This window comes from Mus musculus, chromosome 6, assembly GCF_000001635.26.
Source record: "Mus musculus strain C57BL/6J chromosome 6, GRCm38.p6 C57BL/6J".
Taxonomy (NCBI): domain Eukaryota; kingdom Metazoa; phylum Chordata; class Mammalia; order Rodentia; family Muridae; genus Mus; species Mus musculus.
Window position 1 is genome coordinate 29,795,621 of NC_000072.6, and position 19,581 is coordinate 29,815,201.

A 19,581-nucleotide genomic window follows, 5' to 3' on the forward strand; every position below is an offset into this window, starting at 1 on the left:
GTACATACTTATACCCAACCAATGGACAGAAGTTGGGGACCCCTGTGGTTGAATTAGGGAAAGGCTGGAAGAAGCTGATGAGGAGGATGACCCTATAGGAAGACCAGCAGTCTCTACTAATCCAGACCCCAGAGATCTCTCAGACACTGAGCCACCAACCAGGTAGCACACATACCAGCTGGTCTGAGGCCCCCTACATATCTACAGCAGAGGACTGCTGGGTGCAAGATGTGCTAACCCTTGACAGACATAGGGCCCCAGGGAGTGGGGAGGCCCGGCGGAAGGGGTAGGGTTGGGGAGACATCCCCTTAGAGACGAGGGAGGGGGCATGGGATGAGAAACTGGAAGGGCAGACTGGGAGGGAGGTAACGACTGGACTGTAAAAAAAAAAAAGTAATAAAACGAACAAACAAAAAACCCTAAAGTTTTGGGCTATCATGGGACTTCAATTTTAACAGCTTCAGAGACTTTCTACATTCTTACTTAAAGCTTTGTTCCTTAAAAGTCACTGTGTCATTAAAAACATGGTCTGGACAGGTGTGATGGTACCCAGCTTTAATCTCAGCCAGTGGATCTCTGAGTTCAGGGCAAGCCTGGTGTACGTAGGGAGTTACGGACAGCCAAAACCACACAGTGAAACCCTGTCTAAAAAGGAAAAAGATGGCTTATGGAAAATATCTGCCCAGAGGCAGAGATATCATGGAAGTTTGTGCACTTCAGGACCTTGGTTTGTCCTTGTGTGTTAAGTGTGGTGTAATGTCCTTTTTTTCCTCTCTGTGTCCAAGAAACCCAATGCTCTGAAATGACCACACAATCTTGAAATGTGACACTCCAATGGCTTTAGGCTGAAGTAAATGCTGAACTTTTCTATAGAGATGGAATAGCCTTCATCTTGGTCACAGAGATGCTCCACCTTGTTCTTTTTTGTTTGTTTGTTTTGTTTTGTTTTGTTTTTTGAGACAGGGTTTCTCTGTGTAGCCCTGGCTGTCCTGGAACTCACTCTGTAGACCAAGCTGGCCTCGAACTCAGAATCCTCCTGCCTCTGCCTCCCAAGTGCTGGGATTAAAGGTGTGCGCCACCACTGCCTGGCCATATTCTTTTGTTCTTAATGGACCTTTAAAATTCAGTAGACAATAGAATAGATCAGCTATAATACATCTCTGTAATGAAATACTGTTAATCCATAGAAATGAATAAATTGCTGCTTTGAAGCACAAGATCATAGTTGAGTAAAGAAAACATGGGAGAAAAGAAACCAGACACCATGATGTTATTTATATGACGATAAAAACATTAACAGGATGAGAAGTCACAAGTAATCTTTGAGGAAGAGGAAAAGGGTTAATGGTTAGGAGGGCTGTAAAGATGGTTTCTAAGGTGCTGCTTTTTGGTTCTTTTTTTAACCTTTGTTTATTATTATCATTATCATTTTGGTATGGGTGTTTTGTTCACATGTGTATATCTGTATCACAGTAGGCTTTCAGTACAGAGGCTGGAAGAGGACATTGGATTCCCTGGGTCTAGAGTTATAGACATCTGTATTAGTAATGATATGAATGTAAATTAATTATAGTCAGCAGTTAAAATACAGATTGTGGTAGTATGTTTCCGGGAAGGCTGGCATAAGTTCCTTTGTTCTGTGTGTATACCATCCCCCATCTAGAAGTAGAGGTCATTGTTCAGTTCCTTTTGAATCTGAGTTGGCTTTTGTCACTTGATCAATAAAACGTGGGAGAAATGATACTTGGGGCTTTGGAGATTAAATCATGAAAAAACTTGCAGCTTCCTCCATCTAGACCACATTAAACATTTTTGAAATGTTCTATGGAGCACATCCTGGGAACTAGATTAACATGCTATGAGAAACCCAAGCCAGAGGGAGAAGGTCAGCCTTGTGAGTGAAGGAAACATTTTGGACAGTTGGACATCCAGTTGTTGTAGACATCATATGTAAAAAAACTAGGGTCCAGGCATATAGCCCCAGTCTAGACATCTTCAACTTTGGCACTACTTCACCTGGCCTCAGAGGTCACAAAGTAGACATCAAGTGTCTTTGTTATATCTTCTCCAAATATGGAACCTTAGCTGTGTGAACATAGTAAAATGATTGTAGTTTTATGCCACCAAGCTTTGTGGCAGATTGTTTATAATAGATAAATGAAACAGACGTGTGCTATCACAGTCTATAATCTGCTGACTGGGGGTTAGTGTTAAGTTGAAAGTGAAGTCACTTTCAAGAAGACTGAGCAAAGGTTTGAAACACAGTGAGGAAGGTGTTGCTGAAGGCTAAGAAAAAAGGAACCTTTATCATATCAGTGGCAGATAGTTTATTTGGTTGTCCACACTATCATCTGTAGTAAATAACATGAAAGATAAAAAGTATAACAAAAGTGGAGGCCAGTGAGGTGGCTGAGAGGAGAAAAGAGCTTACCCTATAAGATGATGAACTAAAACTCAGGAGAAAGCTGAGTGCACCCGTCCAGCTCTCCCTGGGCTGAGGTGAGAGCCAAGACAGGAGAGTCACCTGGAAGACTCTGGGTCAGCTGCTCTACAGTATACATCATGGCAGGAACAAGAGAAGTGCTGCCCAACAATGGTGGAAGGAGAGAATTGACTCCCAAAATTGCTTCCTGCCAATCCCCATCTCTCTCTCCCCCCTCTCCCCTCCCCCCTTCTTTCCCTATTCCTCTCTTTCTCTGCCTCTCTTCCTTTCTCTTCCTCCCCTCTCTCTCATAATAAGTAAAAAATTAAATAAAATTAATAAATTTGTAGGCAGGATGTTTAAAAGTGCTATTTAGCTCCTGCTAGTTGCTTATAAGGTATAAAAAATTAGAGATGAGGCAAAAAAAATAAGCTATTGAAGGGAAATATTTTTTGTTTGCTTATTTGTTTTGAGACAGGGTTTTATGGAGTCCATGTTTGCCTTGAACTCTTGCTCCTCCTGCCTTTGCCTTCCAGTGCTGGGATTGCTGGTATATGCCACCACACCCAACTATTTATTGTTTCTTGAGAGAATCTCTGTAGACCAGCCTTACCTTAAACTTGTGGCAGTCCTCCTGCCTCAGCTTCTCTAATGCTAGGAATACAGACATGGGCCAACATTTCATACAAGAGGAAATCCTTCTCTAATTCAGGGTTGAGTATGCTGGAAAATCAAACCTCCTCATCCCTGTTAGTTTCAGATGACCAATGACTTAAAACCATGGCTTCAGAGCAAAGATAAAATTCAAGGCTTTGTGAGCAAAATGTGACCTCAAGTAAATCCACTTGTTAAACTTCTAAAGACGTAAGGCGACATCACACAAAACCTTTCCGTTACATGAGAGCAAGCCTGAAGGTCTTACAAGGGACAGTTGTAGATCTGGAGGTTATGTTTTTAACATTAACTTCACAAAGAACTTGAATTGAGGGAATATATATGTGTGTGTGTGTGTGTGTGTATATACATATACACACACACACACATATACACACACATACACACATACATACATACATACATACATACATACATACATACATATCTGTCTAATGTAAGATTTCTTGGAAAATATACAAGGCTTTTAGGAAATTGTACACTAACCAAGGGTTAGAGCCAGGAAGTGTAGAGAATAGTTACAGGGTGTGGGACTTTGTTGTCATTTAGGAGCTGGTGACTTGTGTCTGAGTTTTAGAATTGATGGCCTCCTCGTTCCTGCTCTTCTCACATTGCCTCACCTTCTGAATGAGAATGTTTATTGTGGTGACCTGAGTCAGTCTCAGTGTCCTGTGTTGTGTGTTGAGTGTGTGGGAGCAGATAATTTGTCTCTTTAATTCAGATGAAGAGGAATAAGACTCCAGTAGCTGTACCCGAGGAACTGCATCTGAGGAGCTCCACCCAAGCTGGACCTGACTTAGATATCCAGATACTGAACATCAAGCTGATGCCATAATGAGATGAGAATTTTGAAGGTCTTAGGAGAGGGTGAGTGTAATTTGCATGTCGGAGGGAGTTGTTGGGCCCAGAGGGTGGTCTGTGGTAGTTGTTTGACTCCAAAGTGGCTAGTAGCAGTTTCTTCCTTTCTTGCCATTCAGAGATAGCCTGTTTCTCTATTTGTGTTGAATGTGGGCTGGCTTTAGTGAGTCACTTAGCAAACAGGCTGTTATTTGTTGGGACTGCTAAGACTATATCATAAGAAGCTTCACAACTTCTGTGTATGGTACCTGGAATTCGCTGTCTTTCTTTCTATTGAATGTGCATTGGTGGTTTGCCTAAATATGTGTCTGTGTGAGGGTGTCAGGTCTCCCAGAATTGGAGTTATAGGCAGTTGTGAGCTGCCATGGGTTCTGGGAATTGAACTCAGAACCTCTGTAAGAACTGCCAGTGCTCTTAACTCTTAACCACTGAGCAATCTTTCCAGCCCTGTTTTATTTTATTTTTTTAATTTTTTTTTTTTTTTGAGGCAGGGTCTTACTATCTAGCTCTGGTTGTCCTGGAACTCACTATGTAGACCAGAATGGCCTTAAACTCACAGAAAAATGCCTCCCCCTGCCTCCTGAGTGCTGGAATTAAAGGCATGTACCTCATACCTAGCTCAGTGTTTTGTTTTTGTTTTTGTTTTTTTTTTTTGGTTTTTTGGATACCAGTAAATAACTGGAATATTGTTGGACCAAATAGAAAATAATCTAGCTCTGTATAGTTTGTGAGAGTCATATCTATGTATAAGGGAGACATAAGGAATCAGATTGGAAGTAAAGGTGTGGAAAAACCTATTCTAAAAGAAGTTAGTGAAGCATATTAGTGGTACAGAAAATTCATTTGAAGGCAAAGTCATTATTAGAGTTAAAAATTGGGCTGGAGAGATGGATCAGCGTTTAAGAGCATTGACTGCTCTTCCAAAGGTCCTGAGTTCAAATCTCAGCGACCACATGGTGGCTCACAACCATCCGTAGTGAGATCTGATGCCCTCTTCTGGTGTGTCAGAACACAGCTACAGTGTACTGCAGATACAGTGTATTCAGATTTATAATAAATAAATCTTTAAAAAAAAGAATTATAATAAATAAATCTTTAAAAAAAAAAGAAAAGAAAAAGAAACCTTGCCTAGAGTTAAAAATAATTAGGAGAAATTTAATAATTAGGAGTAATTAAGGTGGCACATGACTAATTTCAGCTGCTCAGGAGACTGAGACAGGAAGATAGCTTGAGCCTAGCCTAGGCCACCCTTGGCAACAAAGCAAGACTCTATTTATTTATTTATTTATTTATTTACGGTCTTTTTGGATATAACATAGTTCTGGCTGACATGGCCATATTCCTGCTTCTGTCTTTTAAGTGCCACCGTGTCTGACTAAGATGCCAGTCAAGAGTGAATTCAGGGGAGGAGATGAGAGAGAATCTGTATCTCCATATGGATAAACAAATATATAATGCAGGAAGAAATCTGTGAGTATAATTGTAGGAGTAGTTTGGTAGTTCCACACAGTGAGAATTCTGACTGTTTTGAGTAACCTAAAGTCATATGGGCAAACATTTTTTGAGAAAATATACTAAAAATTTGAATAACCATCAAGCTCCATTTGATAGGCATGCACAGAGTCTTAATAGATGAGGACATACTTTAAAAAAAAAACTAAAAATATTGAATACATGCTAAATTCACATTAAGTCTAAGCAATACCACTGAGTAGATGGATGTTAAGCAGACTGCCAATTATATTTTGTTAACGCAATATAGATTAAAATTGAGCAAAATAATAACCCAAAGAATACTATTTGGAACTTTTAAAGAAACTGGTAGGTCAAAAAGGAAAAAATAATCAAAATTGGAAGTAAAGTTGAATGATGATATAGTTATATGGATTATAAATAAAGCAGTATCCAGAGGGAAATTTACAGCCTTTCCTACTTTTTTTTTCTATCCCTACATGTTCGATTTGAGCCTTTAAAAATGTCTTCTGTCTCTTGGTTTTCGAGTAAGACATGTTTTAATGCTCTTATTTGGTAATTCCAACATTTATGCCAGTTGCATATTAGCTTTCAACTGTTCTGTTTTCTTGTCTTTATGAGGCATTATCTTCTTACTTCTGATAAACTTGTATAGATTCCAAACAGGAATTGTACTTTCCTGGATACTGGGACTTTACCTTGATTCATATCACAACTGAGTCTGATCTTTTCCTTAAGTTCACTTCCCTGTAGCCAGAGTAGCTCTCCATCTAGAGCTGGTCCCAAATCCAACGGGGTTGCTCCACCCAGTACCACATGGTTTAGGCTTTCATTTCTGATTAGTGGGAAGAGGCTTGGCCCTGTCCTGAAGGGCACTTCACATTGCCTCTGTTTCAGTACTCCACCGAGTATTTACAGGTTCTTTGCAAAATCCTAGATGCTACTGTGTGCTGACCATCTTGCCTTGATCTCCTCAGACAGACTCTCAGCTCAATCTCCTCAGCTAAGATAGGCCTTGGGGCTCCCCGGTCAAGGCGACAGCAGACAGCGGGTTCACTGGGTCAGTTCACATTGTTTCCTGTCTCTTAGGGCTCACTGTCTTTTATTGCTTGGTGCACTTTGTTTCTGTAAGTTTGTTTCAGGCAGGTATGTCCTGGAACTCTCTTTGTAGCCCAAGATAGCCTTGAACTTGGGACAGTGCCTCTGCCTCATTCAGCCAATTTTAGAGGTTCAAGCCACTGCGTCTGATTGGTTTGTTTCTAAATGTCCTTAAAATGTTTCATGATAAACACATCTGTCAAATGTGCATGTTTGTCAAAAGAAAGACATGGATTTACTTTTTCTACACTTAAATTTCTTCAATCATTTTGGGAGATTGTTCTAGATTTCAGGCATTTTTAAGTCTGGCATGGTGGCATACACCTTTAATCCCAGCACTCAGGAGGTAGAAGTAGGTACCTGGTCTGTAGCAAGTTCCTGGCCATCTAAGGCTAGATAGTAAGATCTGCCTTAAAAAAATAATAAAAAATATTTTCAGTTAATTCCTTGTTTTGATTTTTATTTGCGATCTGTTCTATGGTTATATAAGTAGAAAAATACTTGGCAGCACAGGCCCTGGGGTTTGAGCTAAACATTGCAACTTTGTTTCTCATATTAGCTTCCAAGGAGCGTCAGGTGGTCATTTTGTTTTTCACTTTAAAAGTAGTCCATCTGTCTCATTTGACTTGATCTTGTGACCTCAGGGAAGAAACCTCCTAGGAATAGAATAAAGAAACGTTTTATATCCCGAGGCTTTTATAAACAAAATGAAGATACAAATATTGTTTTAAATTTAATATTTTAAGTACTTCCACAATGCAGTCAGTTTTCCTTAAAAAATGAAGCACTATTCTTTGGCCTAGTGAATGTTTCTTTATAAATAATTGATTTCTAAGATTTCCTATTTTAAGAAGACTGTGTTCTAGTTGAATAATTTAAGGGAAAGTGATGAGGCTATGAATTCTTTTAGTAGAATAATAAGAGAAAGCAAGATCTGGGGTTGATGTGAGAAGAGTAGCTGTGTGGTTTCAGATGGAGTTTGTTAGTCTTCTCAGTTGGGTCATCTCACCACAGTTGAGGAAGTGATCTGATGGAAAGAGTCTAGAATAATTGGAGCCATCATGAGCTAATGTTATCGTTGGGAAGATGAAACATCACATTGAAGGATTCCATCTTGTGACTTTCATGCTTGTTTCCTTTGCCTCTCTGTATGTTCAGTGTATGGCTGTTGATAATTGAAAGGGAGAGTGAGGACTGGAGAGAGTGGCTCAATGAAAACTGCTGTTCTTTTAGAAGACCTTAAATGTCTGTAATTCCAGAGCCAGAGGATGCAGCATCCTCCTTTGGTCAACAAGGCACCTGCACACATGTAGTACCTGCACATAAACTTACTTGAGAGAGAGGGGGGGGGGAACTACCCTCTAAAATAGAAAAATCCAAACTATTAGTTTCTAAAGCTGTATTTTTTTTCAAACTGAAAGACGGTCTAACTTTTATAGTGCCATTTATAGAATTATGTACCAGGAAGGTCTGAATTTTTAAAATTTTTACCAGTATAAGGAAGACATATCCAGTTAAAATGTCCTGCAATATAAACATTAGAAGATGTCACACAGAGGGGTACAGTGCCCCCCCAGGCCCTGATGAGGCTGAGGCTGTGGTTGTATATGTATGTGTATGCCTGACATGGGCTCCTTATGGCTCTACTCTCCTCCTTTTTCATGGTGGTATCCCTCTTATCGTTATGCTTCACAGTTTCCTGATGTTGCACTCATGTGTTCACAGCACCAGCTGTGCTGAGGACTATGTTATTTTCTTGCCCTCCTATTTGAGACTTCCCTGAGTCATTCTTACAGGAGCTCACCCAAGTTCGTTGAACTCAACTATAAACTACAGGTTTCTGTTAGACGAACGGGGCAGAAGTCAGAGCACAGAGACTCCTACTAGAGAATCTGAGAGGCAAGGAAACTAACATATCTCTGTGTCCTGAAATGACCAGGGTCTCCTGCCCAGATTAGGAAGGAAGGAGCACTTGCCACAGTCTTCCTGTAGTGTCAGGGTATGGGGCTTTGGGACTTTGAAGATCCAGTTTGGGCACATTTTAACGAAAAGGAGAAAAGATCATCAGAGAAAGAACTTTAGTCCTTGGACTTAGTGCCAGCCTCCCTCCTGAGGGAGATGCTCTTCCGGACCCACACAGAGAGCAAGTCAGATACACTGTCAAGAGTGACAGCAGGGCACATAAAGGAAGACACTTGAGAGTCCCAGCTGGTCGCCTGAAGCTTTCAAACAATGGAGTCTAAAGGAGGGAGAAACTGAGACTAAGGGCATACTTTGGGTGGTTCTCTATTTTGATTGACAGGTTTATATAAAAATGTATCTGTTGTACATCTTCTTTCCCATAATGCATGTCCAATTATGCATAGGCATGCAATGGTAAATCCAGAGCTTATCACTAAAACTTTCAGAATCCAGTTTTTGGTTTTGTTTTGTTTTAGGTTTGTTTTTGTTTTTTTTTTTTCAAGACAAGGTTTCTCTGTGTGCTCCTGGCTATTCTGGAACTTTCTCTGTAGACCAGACTGGCCTTGAGCTCACAGAGACCTGCCTGCCAAGTGGTGGGGCTAAAGGTGTGTCCCTCCACTTTTAATCCACCGGGAATCCAGTTTTACTTTACCGTGCATGCACCCCAAAGGAGCCTAGGCTGGACCAGTCTTTCTCCTTTTGTACTGGTCTTTTGAAGAGTATGATTGGGTAGAATCTGTCTGTTTGATAGTTGTTAAGGGGAGGAGGAACTTACTCTGTTGTTTGGAGTGGGGTGTATATACATAGTACATGAAGGTAAGGGTCTCAGCCTACCAAGTGCATTATTATTAGAAGAGTGGTGTGCATGTAGCCCAATCAAGGTAGTCCCAGGTCACTAAACTATTCCTATGCTTGCCTGCCTCCAAATAGGAATAAAAAGGCACATTATTACATATTTTTTTACAAATCTGTTTAATACCTCACTTCCTAAGAAACAGCTGAAGTTAGATCCCCGGTTGAAGGTAACTTTATACAGTATTTTAAAAGTGAGTGTGTGTGTGTGTGTCGGTCAGAGGACATCTTTGTGAAGTTGCTTCTAAACTCCTCCCTTAATATGGGTTCTGGGGATCAAACTCAGATTGCCAGGCTTGTGTGGCAAATGTCACCCACTGAGCCATCTCACTAGCCCTTTAACACAGTTATTTTAAATAATCCTGTATGTGAAATAAAAGTTCCATGGCATAGAATTTTCCACTTGTGCTATTATGTCCAGGCCTTTTCAGATTAGGAATACTAAACTAAAAAAATGGGTCATGGGTCACACTTTGAAACAACTATTGCCTATTTTTATATGGGAAAGAGAAACACAGGAGTTATCACCATTAAGTACACCAGATTTCTGCATGTGTTTAATCAATACAGGCTGTTGAGCCTAATTAAGCAGTGCAGCATCCAGACTCCAGACTTGAGTGGGTGGGGAGCCGATCCCTCCAAGCTCCGAGGTGGGAGTTAGTCCTGGTTCATGTGCTCTTTAAAAGCAGTTGCTGTTCACTGTTAAAAGTGGTGTTTTGTTTTTTTTTTTTAAAACATTTATTTGTTTTCTGGGTGTGTGGGTGCATGTGTGACACAGCTCATGTGTGGAAGTCAAAGACAAGTTGCAAGAGTGTATTCTCTTTATCCCCTTATGTGGGTCCCAGGGGTAGGTCCTGATGGGACTCAGGCTGTGAGTAAGCATCAGGCCGGCCAGTAAGCATCCTTACCCATGGAGCCATCTCAACACCCCACATTTAGCAGTTTTTGTAGGCTGTGTGCCTGTGGGTGTGCGTGGCTCATGTGTGGAGGTCAGAGGACAACTTTCAGGACTAGGTTCTCTTTTTCTCTCATGTGGGTCCCAGGGATAGAACTCAATTAGTCATCTCTCCAACCCTTGACTTATCTACCCCAGGTATAATCCTAGTATAATTAACATCGATAAAAAATAGTTTGACATAATATATAGTACCATCAACACTCACAGTGTGGGAGCTGAAGAAATGACTGTTCTTGCAGAGGACCAAGTTCAGTTCTGAGCGCCTACAGTAGACAGTTGCCAACTCCCTGTAACACTAGCTCCAGGGCATCCAAATTCTGGACTCCCAAGAGCACCTGCATCATATCTGCACATACTTACACACACACACACACACACACACACACACAAAATGAAACACACAATAGAGGCCAGATATCAGAGGCATAGGGGCAAACAATGACCACAAGACATCTTTTTGCAGTTCCCAAATAGGTTTATATCTTAGGTATGAAGTCAGTTACAGTCCCATTTTTTTTCTTCTTAAGGCTAAAAGAATTTGATAGATATCGTTTTCAAAAATAAGTTGTTAAAATTGTATTATAACAGAGCGGTTAGAAATTTGAATGGCGAATAAAGTAAAAATAACTGCGATAAGGTTTTTTTTCTTCCATAAAATTTCTCTCCCTTTTAAAATATAATGTGCATTGGTGACTTTCCTACTTGTGTGTCCGTGTGAGGGTGTCAGAACTCCTGGAACTGGAGTTACAGATGTGAGCTGCCATGTGGTTGGTGGGATTGAACATGGTTCAATCCCCTGGAGGAACAGCCAGTGCTTTTAACTGCTGAGCCATCTCTCCTAAAAAAACATTTTAATCTTCCTTCCCTCTATCCCCCCTCTTAGCTACCCTCCCTCAAGCCCCTCCCATGTCCCCCACTCTCAAATTGATAGCCCCGTTTGTTTGATTATTGTTACATACATACATACATACAAGAGCACCTGCATCATATCTGCACATACTTACACACACACACACACACACACACACACACACACACACACACATATATATATGCATAGATATATACAAATACAACCTGCTTAGTTAGTCTTAGTTGTTTGTTGCATATAGTTTCAGGGCTGACCACTGTGCACTAGACAGTCAGTAAATGGGCTCATCCCTGGGAAAGGCTAATTCTTTTTTGTTTTTTGTTTTTTGTTTTTCGAGACAGGGTTTCTCTGTGTAGCCCTGGCTCTCCTGGAACTCACTTTGTAGACCAGGCTGGCCTCGAACTCAGAAATCTGCCTGTCTCTGCCTCCCAAGTGCTAGAATTAAAGGCGTGCCACCACGCCCGGTTGGAAAGGCTAATTCTATCAACAGTCATTAGTTGTCTGTAGTTCTTTGTCTTAAGAGTAGAACCCCATAAAACTTGCCCCCTCTGCATTAACATGTTCGTTGATATTGCCATTGTTCCAGTCTTGCTTATGCAGCTATTTCTAGGAGAGGCTGTTTAACAGCCAACTTCCTGGTATTCTGGCTTTTACGATCTTTCTGCCCCCTCTTCAGAGATGTTCCCTGAGCCACAGATGAAGGAGTTGTGATGTTGATATTTGTTGGGGTTGGGCTCCATGATCTGTTGAATAAGAAGGAGTGATGAGGGACAAACAATACCAAGGTTGTTTGATAAAGCTTTAAGGAATCATATTATTTTGTATTTACTAAACTTATACATATATGCAAAAATAAATATGTATTTTATATACTTAAACACACACACTAAAGGAAATTAAGCCACTTGGGCTAATAGTGCTCTCCACAAAAACCACAAACTAACCAAAACCCCTGTTACTAAGCATGAGAACCTTCCTTCTGAATGACTGACCAGGGTAGTCCACATGCTTGCCAAAACAATATAGGCTATTGATGTAGCCTTTGGTTGCCTCTCAGTGGTTGAGGGTGGGCTCTTATTGCTGAAGACACTGTATGCATAGAACACAGGATTTTTTTTTTAAGAAATTCGTTTTAGCTTTTATGTGCTTTTATGTGTTTTGCCTGCTTTCATGTCTGCATATCATGTGTGTGCAGTGCCTGTGGAGGCCAGAAGAGGTCATTTGGATTCTCTGAGATTAGAGTTGTATATAGCTGTGAGCCACCATGTGTACGCTAGGAATCAACCCCGGTTCTCTGAGAGTAACCAGTACTTTTGAATGTAAGATATCTCTTCAGCTCTGCAGCTTGTTCTTTTAAAAAGATCTATTTTTATTTTATGTTTATAGATATTTTACCTGCATATATGTCTTTGTACTACATGTGTGCTTGGTGTCTGTGGAGGCCAGAAGAGGGTGTTGGATCCTCTGGAACTGGTATTAAGGATGGGTGTGAGCCACAGTAGGTGCTGGGAATTGAACCTGGGTCCCTGGGTCCCCTGCTTGAGTAAGCAGCACTTTTAACTGCTGAGACATCTCCATACACTCCCATAACCAACCTTGTTTCTAACAATTCAAAGTTTAGTGTACATTTGATTAGTCTTTGGGCCAATAATTTGAAGATAGGAGAAATTATTGCCAGGTTTTTCATATCATGCATTTGCATTTGACTTCTAACCTTCGTATGCTATGCAGGTTCTTTAAGATAAATGGAGGGTCTCACAGTGTGGCCATGTAGATGAAGATGTTTGTATGGGACAAATGACATCCTCTCACATCTTCTCTTTCGTCTTCTCCACATCCAGCTTCAGCATGAGACCCTAAGCCTCGAGTTCACCAGCTTGCAGTCTATACCCCGGTCCCCACCACAATTCCTTGGATTATTGATAGAAAGTCAAGATCTTATAATTTCATCTGTAAACATACCACTTTATCTCTAACAGCAATTCTATTATTATACTAAAAGTTTATATTTCTTTAATAATATTGAAACAATGTATATAATTTTTCTAGCGTCATTCATAAAAGTTTATTTTTTGGTGTATTTTAATCAGAATGCAAATGAATTTCAGTTGTTTTATTTGTTGTGAGCCACCATGTGGTTGCTGGGAATTGAACTCAAGACGTCAGGACATCTGGAAGAACAGCCAATACTCTTAACCACTGACCCATCTCTCTAGCCCTGATTTATTTCTTTATACATTTTATTTCTTATAAACTGCATCATTTGGCTTGTAATTTTCCTAAGTCTGAATTATACTGACTATATCTCTAGTGGTTTTTATTTGTTTGTTTTGTTTTAAACAAAAAAACAGTACTTATATTTAGAAGTTTGCTTGGATTTCCTGAGTGCTTTCTTTCATTAGAAAGCACATAATGTCTGCCTGTCTCCTGTGATGTCAGCAGCTATTGATCTTTGCAGCTATCCATTAAATCATTCAGGCTATAAAATGCTCTCCATTTATGTCCTTCTTTCTGTAATGAGCATGCCAGGTGAGTGCTTCCTTCTTTCTCCTTTTCAACAGTTTTCAAAATGCTTCACCAGCTTCTCCAGTGGTGACCAGTTAGCCTTGTTTTATTTATTGGGGTTGGGTATCATTGTGAATTTCCAATTTAAACACTTTTGAGTGTGTTTCAGTCCAGTGCTGTTATTATTACACTTTATTTCATTTCTTATATTTTTATGTATGGTCTTGTAGTAGAGTAGGTTGAAAATGAGGACATGTCTCACTCCCTTTGTGTCCCCAGAGCTTAGTCTTTAGTGTTTATCAAATGAGTGAATTGATGTTCTCTGTAGCATTTCAAAATGTGATTTCATTTTGAGGACATTACAAACAATGTCAAGGATAAGTCTTCCTGATTGATCTAGAAAAGGGGATTCTAAGTGAAGAAATACTGCACAAAAATAAAGAAAATTATTTTTTTTTAAAGTGACTACTAGGTAGGTGTGTGGTGGCACCTATAAACTCAACTGCTTAGGAGCCTGAGCTGGGAGGATCACTGGTGTCCATTCAGTCTGAAACTCCAACCTTGGAGAGTGTGGAAGTGGTATTTAATTGCTAGTACTGAGCAGACATAGAGTGTTCTATTGTTGCCAATGGATCTTTCATTGTAATTCCCCCCTCCTCCCAAAATCAGTCTGTTTTTACTTCTCTTGCTATAGCATAAGTAACATTTAAAGCTACCTTTTCACTCCCGTTGTCTTTTTGCTCCCTTAATATAGAAAGGCTTGTGTGTTGCAGCACTGACTGGGGAAGCCTCGCACGGGCTGGGGAAGTGCTGTGCCACTGAGCTGTATTCCCAGCTTATTGTAGAAGGTTAAAAACAAAACTAACTTATCCACTTACTCTGCATTTCCCAGACAATATTTTTTTTTCTTTTTTTGAGACAGGATTTCTCTAATTAGCCCTGCCTGCCCTGGAACTCACTATATGTTTTTAAATTTTGTTTGTTTGTTTATTTATTTGACACAGGGTTTCCTTGTGTAGCTTTGGCTATCCTGGAACTCACTGTGTACACTAGGCTGACCTGGAACTCACAGAGATCCACCTACCTCTGCCTTCCAAGTTCTAGCCATGTCCGCCCAGCTGCAAAGATTCTTTTAGGTACATGCTAGGCACCATTCTAAACCCTTTTACATGGATTTATATGTGTCATTTATTCTTATTGTAACCCTGCAAAAGAGAGTAGGTAGCAATTTTAACATCTCCATGATACAGATGAAATCACTGAAGCACAGACATTAAGGAATTTTTGCTCCAAGTAGGTGTTTTGTTTGTTTGATTGTTTGTTTTTACAAAATTTGTAGTTTTATAAGGAAAAGCAAATATAGCTAGACAAGGTATTTTTCCATAGCACCGGGAATCGAATCCAGGCCTCATATTATGCTCTGAGCTAGTGCTCTACCACTAATGATCTCCGGCCTGAGAACTACTACCTCCCTCCCTTTTTCTGCAACATCAAGAACAAACCTAGAACCTGCTGTGCACTAGGCAAGTTCTGGGCCACTGGGTCTTGTCCCTCAGTTCTCCTAGGTGCTTTATAGGTAGTTGTCAGGCAAGCAAGTGTGCAATCTTCGTTTTCTTTTTGCAGTGCTTGTTGAATCATGGCCTTGTGCATGCTAGTGCTCTGAACCATTTACTTATATCCCTAGCCCAAGATAGCCCTTTTTGTTGTTTTATTTTGAGACAGGGTCTCATCTAGCTAGGCCAGGTTCAAATTAGAAATATTCCTGATGCTTTCTTTCACCTACCAAGTGCTTAGGACAGCAGGTGTTTACTGCCATACATCACAGAGCAGTACTCTTAGGAACTTACTGCTGAACCTCATTTCTTATATTGTTTCCATCTGCTGGCATTCCTTTTCTTTGTGGGTTCCCAGCTTTCAGCAGTAGGAACGTTTGGAGGGTTTTGTTTTTAGGCAGGGTCTCACCATGCAGCCCTGGCTGGTCTGGGACTTGCTGTGTAGACCAGGCTGCCATAGAACTTACAGAGATCTGCCTGAGTCTGCCTTCCACATAGTGAGGTTAAAACTATATACGATTATGCTTGGCAGGAAGCTAAGTTTTCATTTTAATTTTAATGCATGTGTATGAATGTTTTGCCTGCGTGTATATCTATGCACTGCTTCCATCCCTGGTGTGTCGGAAGCCAGCAGAGTGCATTGTTTCCCCTGGAACTGGAGTTAGAGATGATTATGAGCTCCATGTGGGTTCTGGGGGTCAAACCCAGATCCTCGGAAAGAGCAGCGGTGTTACTAACTGCTGAGCTATGCAGTTATCTCTCCAGTCCCTAGAAAACTAAGTTGTAGTGGTTGAAGAAAATTAATTAAAAAATAAGAAAAATACAATTACATTTATTATAATAAATAATATTTGTTGATTTCTCCAGATTGAGAAATTGAAAATACTATTAAAGCAAATATAAATTGCTTGGAAATATATGTATGAGCCTTCACCTGCTCTTGGAGTCTGGCATTGAGATGATCTGGGAGAAGAGTGTTTATGAGCACATAAAACTTTTCAAAACAGAAAAACCAAGCAGCAGCTACACATTATTTTTGTTTTTGAAACAGATTATTTTTATTTGTTTGTTTGCTTGCTTGTTTGTTTGTCTCTTTTTAACAGGGTTTCTCTATGTAGCCCTGGCTGTCCTGGAACTTGCTCTGTAGACCAGTCTGGCCTCGAACTCAGAAATCTGCCTACGCCTCTACCTCCCTAGTGCTGGGATTAAAGGCATGTGCCATAATCACCTGGCTTGACTCAGATTATTGTGAGATAGCCCATCCGAGCTGTGTAGTCCACACTGGGCTCCAGCTCATGGTTCTCTAAGCCCCCCGAATTCTGAAATAATAGACATGTGCCACACTCATAGCACAAGTATAAAGGCATGGTGGTACATGTCTTAGTTCCAGCATGTGAGAGGCAGAGGGAGGAGGGTGGAGTTCAGTACCAACCTGATTTCATGAGTTACAGGCCAAAATCTGAAAACTGAGTGGAGTCAATGACCAGAAGGCTTTGAGGTTTCAGGTCTTATTTGTAGTAGGATTGCTCAGCCTGGCTATTCTAATTCCAGAAAAGAAATGGTTTCATGTGAATTTTTATATGGTATTGAGATATAACTCCAATGTGATTTCTTCACAATTAACTTAATAATATTAATTCACTTTTAGGAACTAAGCCATTGTCAGAATGATTCCTCATTTGCTGTTTATGAAAAGTCTTGACTGTATTGTGTTGTGTGGTAGTAATGGAGAAGGATCATTTCAGTTAACATGATTCTACAGTGTATGCATCTACCCAGTCATTTTGTAAGAAAGGAATGGTTATTTCACTTATTCTTTTTTTTTTTTTTTTTTTTTGGAAACTGAATAGTTTGTTCTAGCTGAATTCAAATAGATGTTCAGTTGGTAGAACAATTACTTTGTGTGCACATGGTAAATGTTATTTACTTGGACACATTTGCCTTTTTCTATTTTATACTTAATTGGTTTGACTGCATCTCTAAAAGCTGCTCTTTAGACTGGCAGCCAACAAACCCCACATGTCTGAGAGAGATGCCAGGAAAGTGTTTGTGCTCCAATTTCCCTAATCCTTAATTTTTAGAGGTCACTGAAATCACGATTCTTTAGAGGGTGGTAGTGTGTTTTGGACCATGGCATGGGAAAAAATTAACACTTTAGTGACTTATGCATTACACTTTTAACATGTGTTAACTTATTTAATTATTAGAATTCTATGAGGTAGATGGCCTATCAGGTTTATACATAAAAATTTGGGGTTAATTAGCCTGTTTCAAATCTTTGTTTTTTAATGCAAATACTTTGCACATCCTTTTCTTTTTCTTTTTTTTCTTAGATATTTTCTTCATTTACATTTGAAATGCTATCCCAAAAGTCCCTCCCCCCACCCCCCCTTTTTTAATTAGATATTTTCTTTGTTTACATTTCAAATGTTATCCCCTTTCCTGGTTTTCTCTTTGAAAACCCCCTATCCCTTTCCCCCTCCCCCTGCTCACCAACCCACCTACTCCTGCTTCCCTGTCCTGGCATTCCTCTACACTGGGGCATCGATCCTTCACAAAACCAAGGGCCTCTCTTCCCATTGATGTCCAACAAGGCCATCCTCTGCTACATATGCAGCTGGAGCCATGTGTCCCTCCATGTGTACTCTTTGGTTGGTGGTTTAGTCCCTGGGAGCTCTGGGGGTACTGGTTGGTTCATATGGTTGTTCCTCCTCTGGGGCTGCAAGCTCCTTCAGCTCCTTCAGTCCTTTCTCTAGCTCTTCCATTGGGAACTTTGTGCTCAGTCTAGTGGTTAGCTGAGAGCATCCGCCTCTGTATTTGTCAGGCACTGGCAGAGCCTCTCAAGAGACAGCTGTATCAGGCTCCTGTCAGCAAGCACTTGTTGGCATCCAACTTGTTGGGTTTGGTGACTGTATTTGGGGTGAATCCCCAAGTGGGACAGTCTCCGGATGGCCTTTTCTTCAGTCTCTGCGCCATACTTTGTCTCTGTATCTCCTCCCATGGGTATTTTGTTCCCCCTTCTAAGAAAGGCTTGAAGTATCCATACTTTGGTCTTCCTTCTTCTTGAGCTTCATTTGGTCTATGAGTTGTATCTTGGGTATTCTGAGCTTCTGGGCTAATATCCACTTATCAGTGAGTGTATACCATGTGTGTTCTTTTGTGATTGGGTTACCTCACACAGGATGATATATTCTAGTTTCATCCATTTGCCTAAGAATGTGATGAATTCATTGTTTTTAATTTGGCAGTTCCTCAGAAAATTGGACATAGTATTACCTGAGGACCCAGCTGTACCATTCCTGGGCATATACCCAGAAGATGCTTCAACATGTAATAAGAACACATACCTGTCTCAAATCTTAAGTGACAGGACTATGATTTGAAGACATCTCTGTCTCCAAGTCTCGTTCTTTCTATTATACCGCATGTGTCTCTGTCTGTTATATTGCTGTAGCTGTTAAACGGAACAGGGTAACTTTCTGTTAGTGTTTCAGTACGACAAGGCAGTTAATGGGATAAGTAGGCATACTAAGAAGATTGCACTTCATAGGACTTAGGTCAGCTAAGTTAGAGTGTAAACCTGTCAACTTGCGTGTGATAAGTCATATGTTGTAGTTTCCAAGACTATAAATGAAGATCACATATGTTCAGGTTTCTAATGGTACATGTGTGTGTGAGCTTTGAAACTTAGAAAATTCACTAATGTAAAAAAATATGACTGACACATCATGTGGCTTGGTGAATGATATTGTTCTTATAACCAAGAAACACTTAGTTGATCTTGGCAGTATGCCATTGAAACTCAAAGAAATAGCATCTGTCAATCACAGTCATTTCTTGGAAGGAAGCATTGAAAAACGGCACAGCAGTTATTCTCCTTGACCTCTTTCCCTGAAAGGGAATTGGATTAGGCAAGCTGGTTTCATAATAGAGTAGAGCTTCTCTCTTGTCCCTGGGGAATTTAAGCCGAGCAGCCAGACTTGCTGTGTGAAGCCAGTACAATCTGGTTTTCAAGGATTTAACTAAATTCACTGTGATTAAGGTTTTATGAGGGATGCACATTGCAAAGCAGCAGCTTTAAAAATGCTGCATCTGAGTCAGTCCATGTCTTTAGATTGGAGAACAGAACAGAACAGAACAACTAAGTAAATTCAGGGAATGCTCCTCACCAGTTCTGTAGTATCTTAAAGAGAAGCCTAGATTTCGAAGCTGAAAAGTAGGCAGAAGGGGACATTATATAGATTATATAATGAGTCTTTGTGTAGGCAGTGCTTGATATTTCTTCAGGTTTTAGTTTATAAGCTGACTCAAGGATTTTATTTCACCGTACAGAAAGAGAAAACCATGTTGAGCA

The 19,581-nt window shown here is 40.2% G+C and overlaps 1 protein-coding gene across 5 annotated transcripts in view; it reads left to right on the forward strand.

The window, feature by feature from the left end:
• Window positions 1-19,581, forward strand: part of Ahcyl2 (S-adenosylhomocysteine hydrolase-like 2) — a 143,932-nt gene that overhangs the window by 27,242 nt on the left and 97,109 nt on the right. For 2 of the 5 annotated variants that reach the window (XM_030255642.1, XM_030255643.1), the window contains exon 2: window positions 3,819-3,964. The exons of the other annotated variants lie outside the window; for them this stretch is intronic. The gene's annotated coding sequence lies outside the window, so the exon portion shown is untranslated. The remainder of the gene's footprint in view (window positions 1-3,818; window positions 3,965-19,581) is intronic. 5 annotated transcript variants of the gene reach the window in all.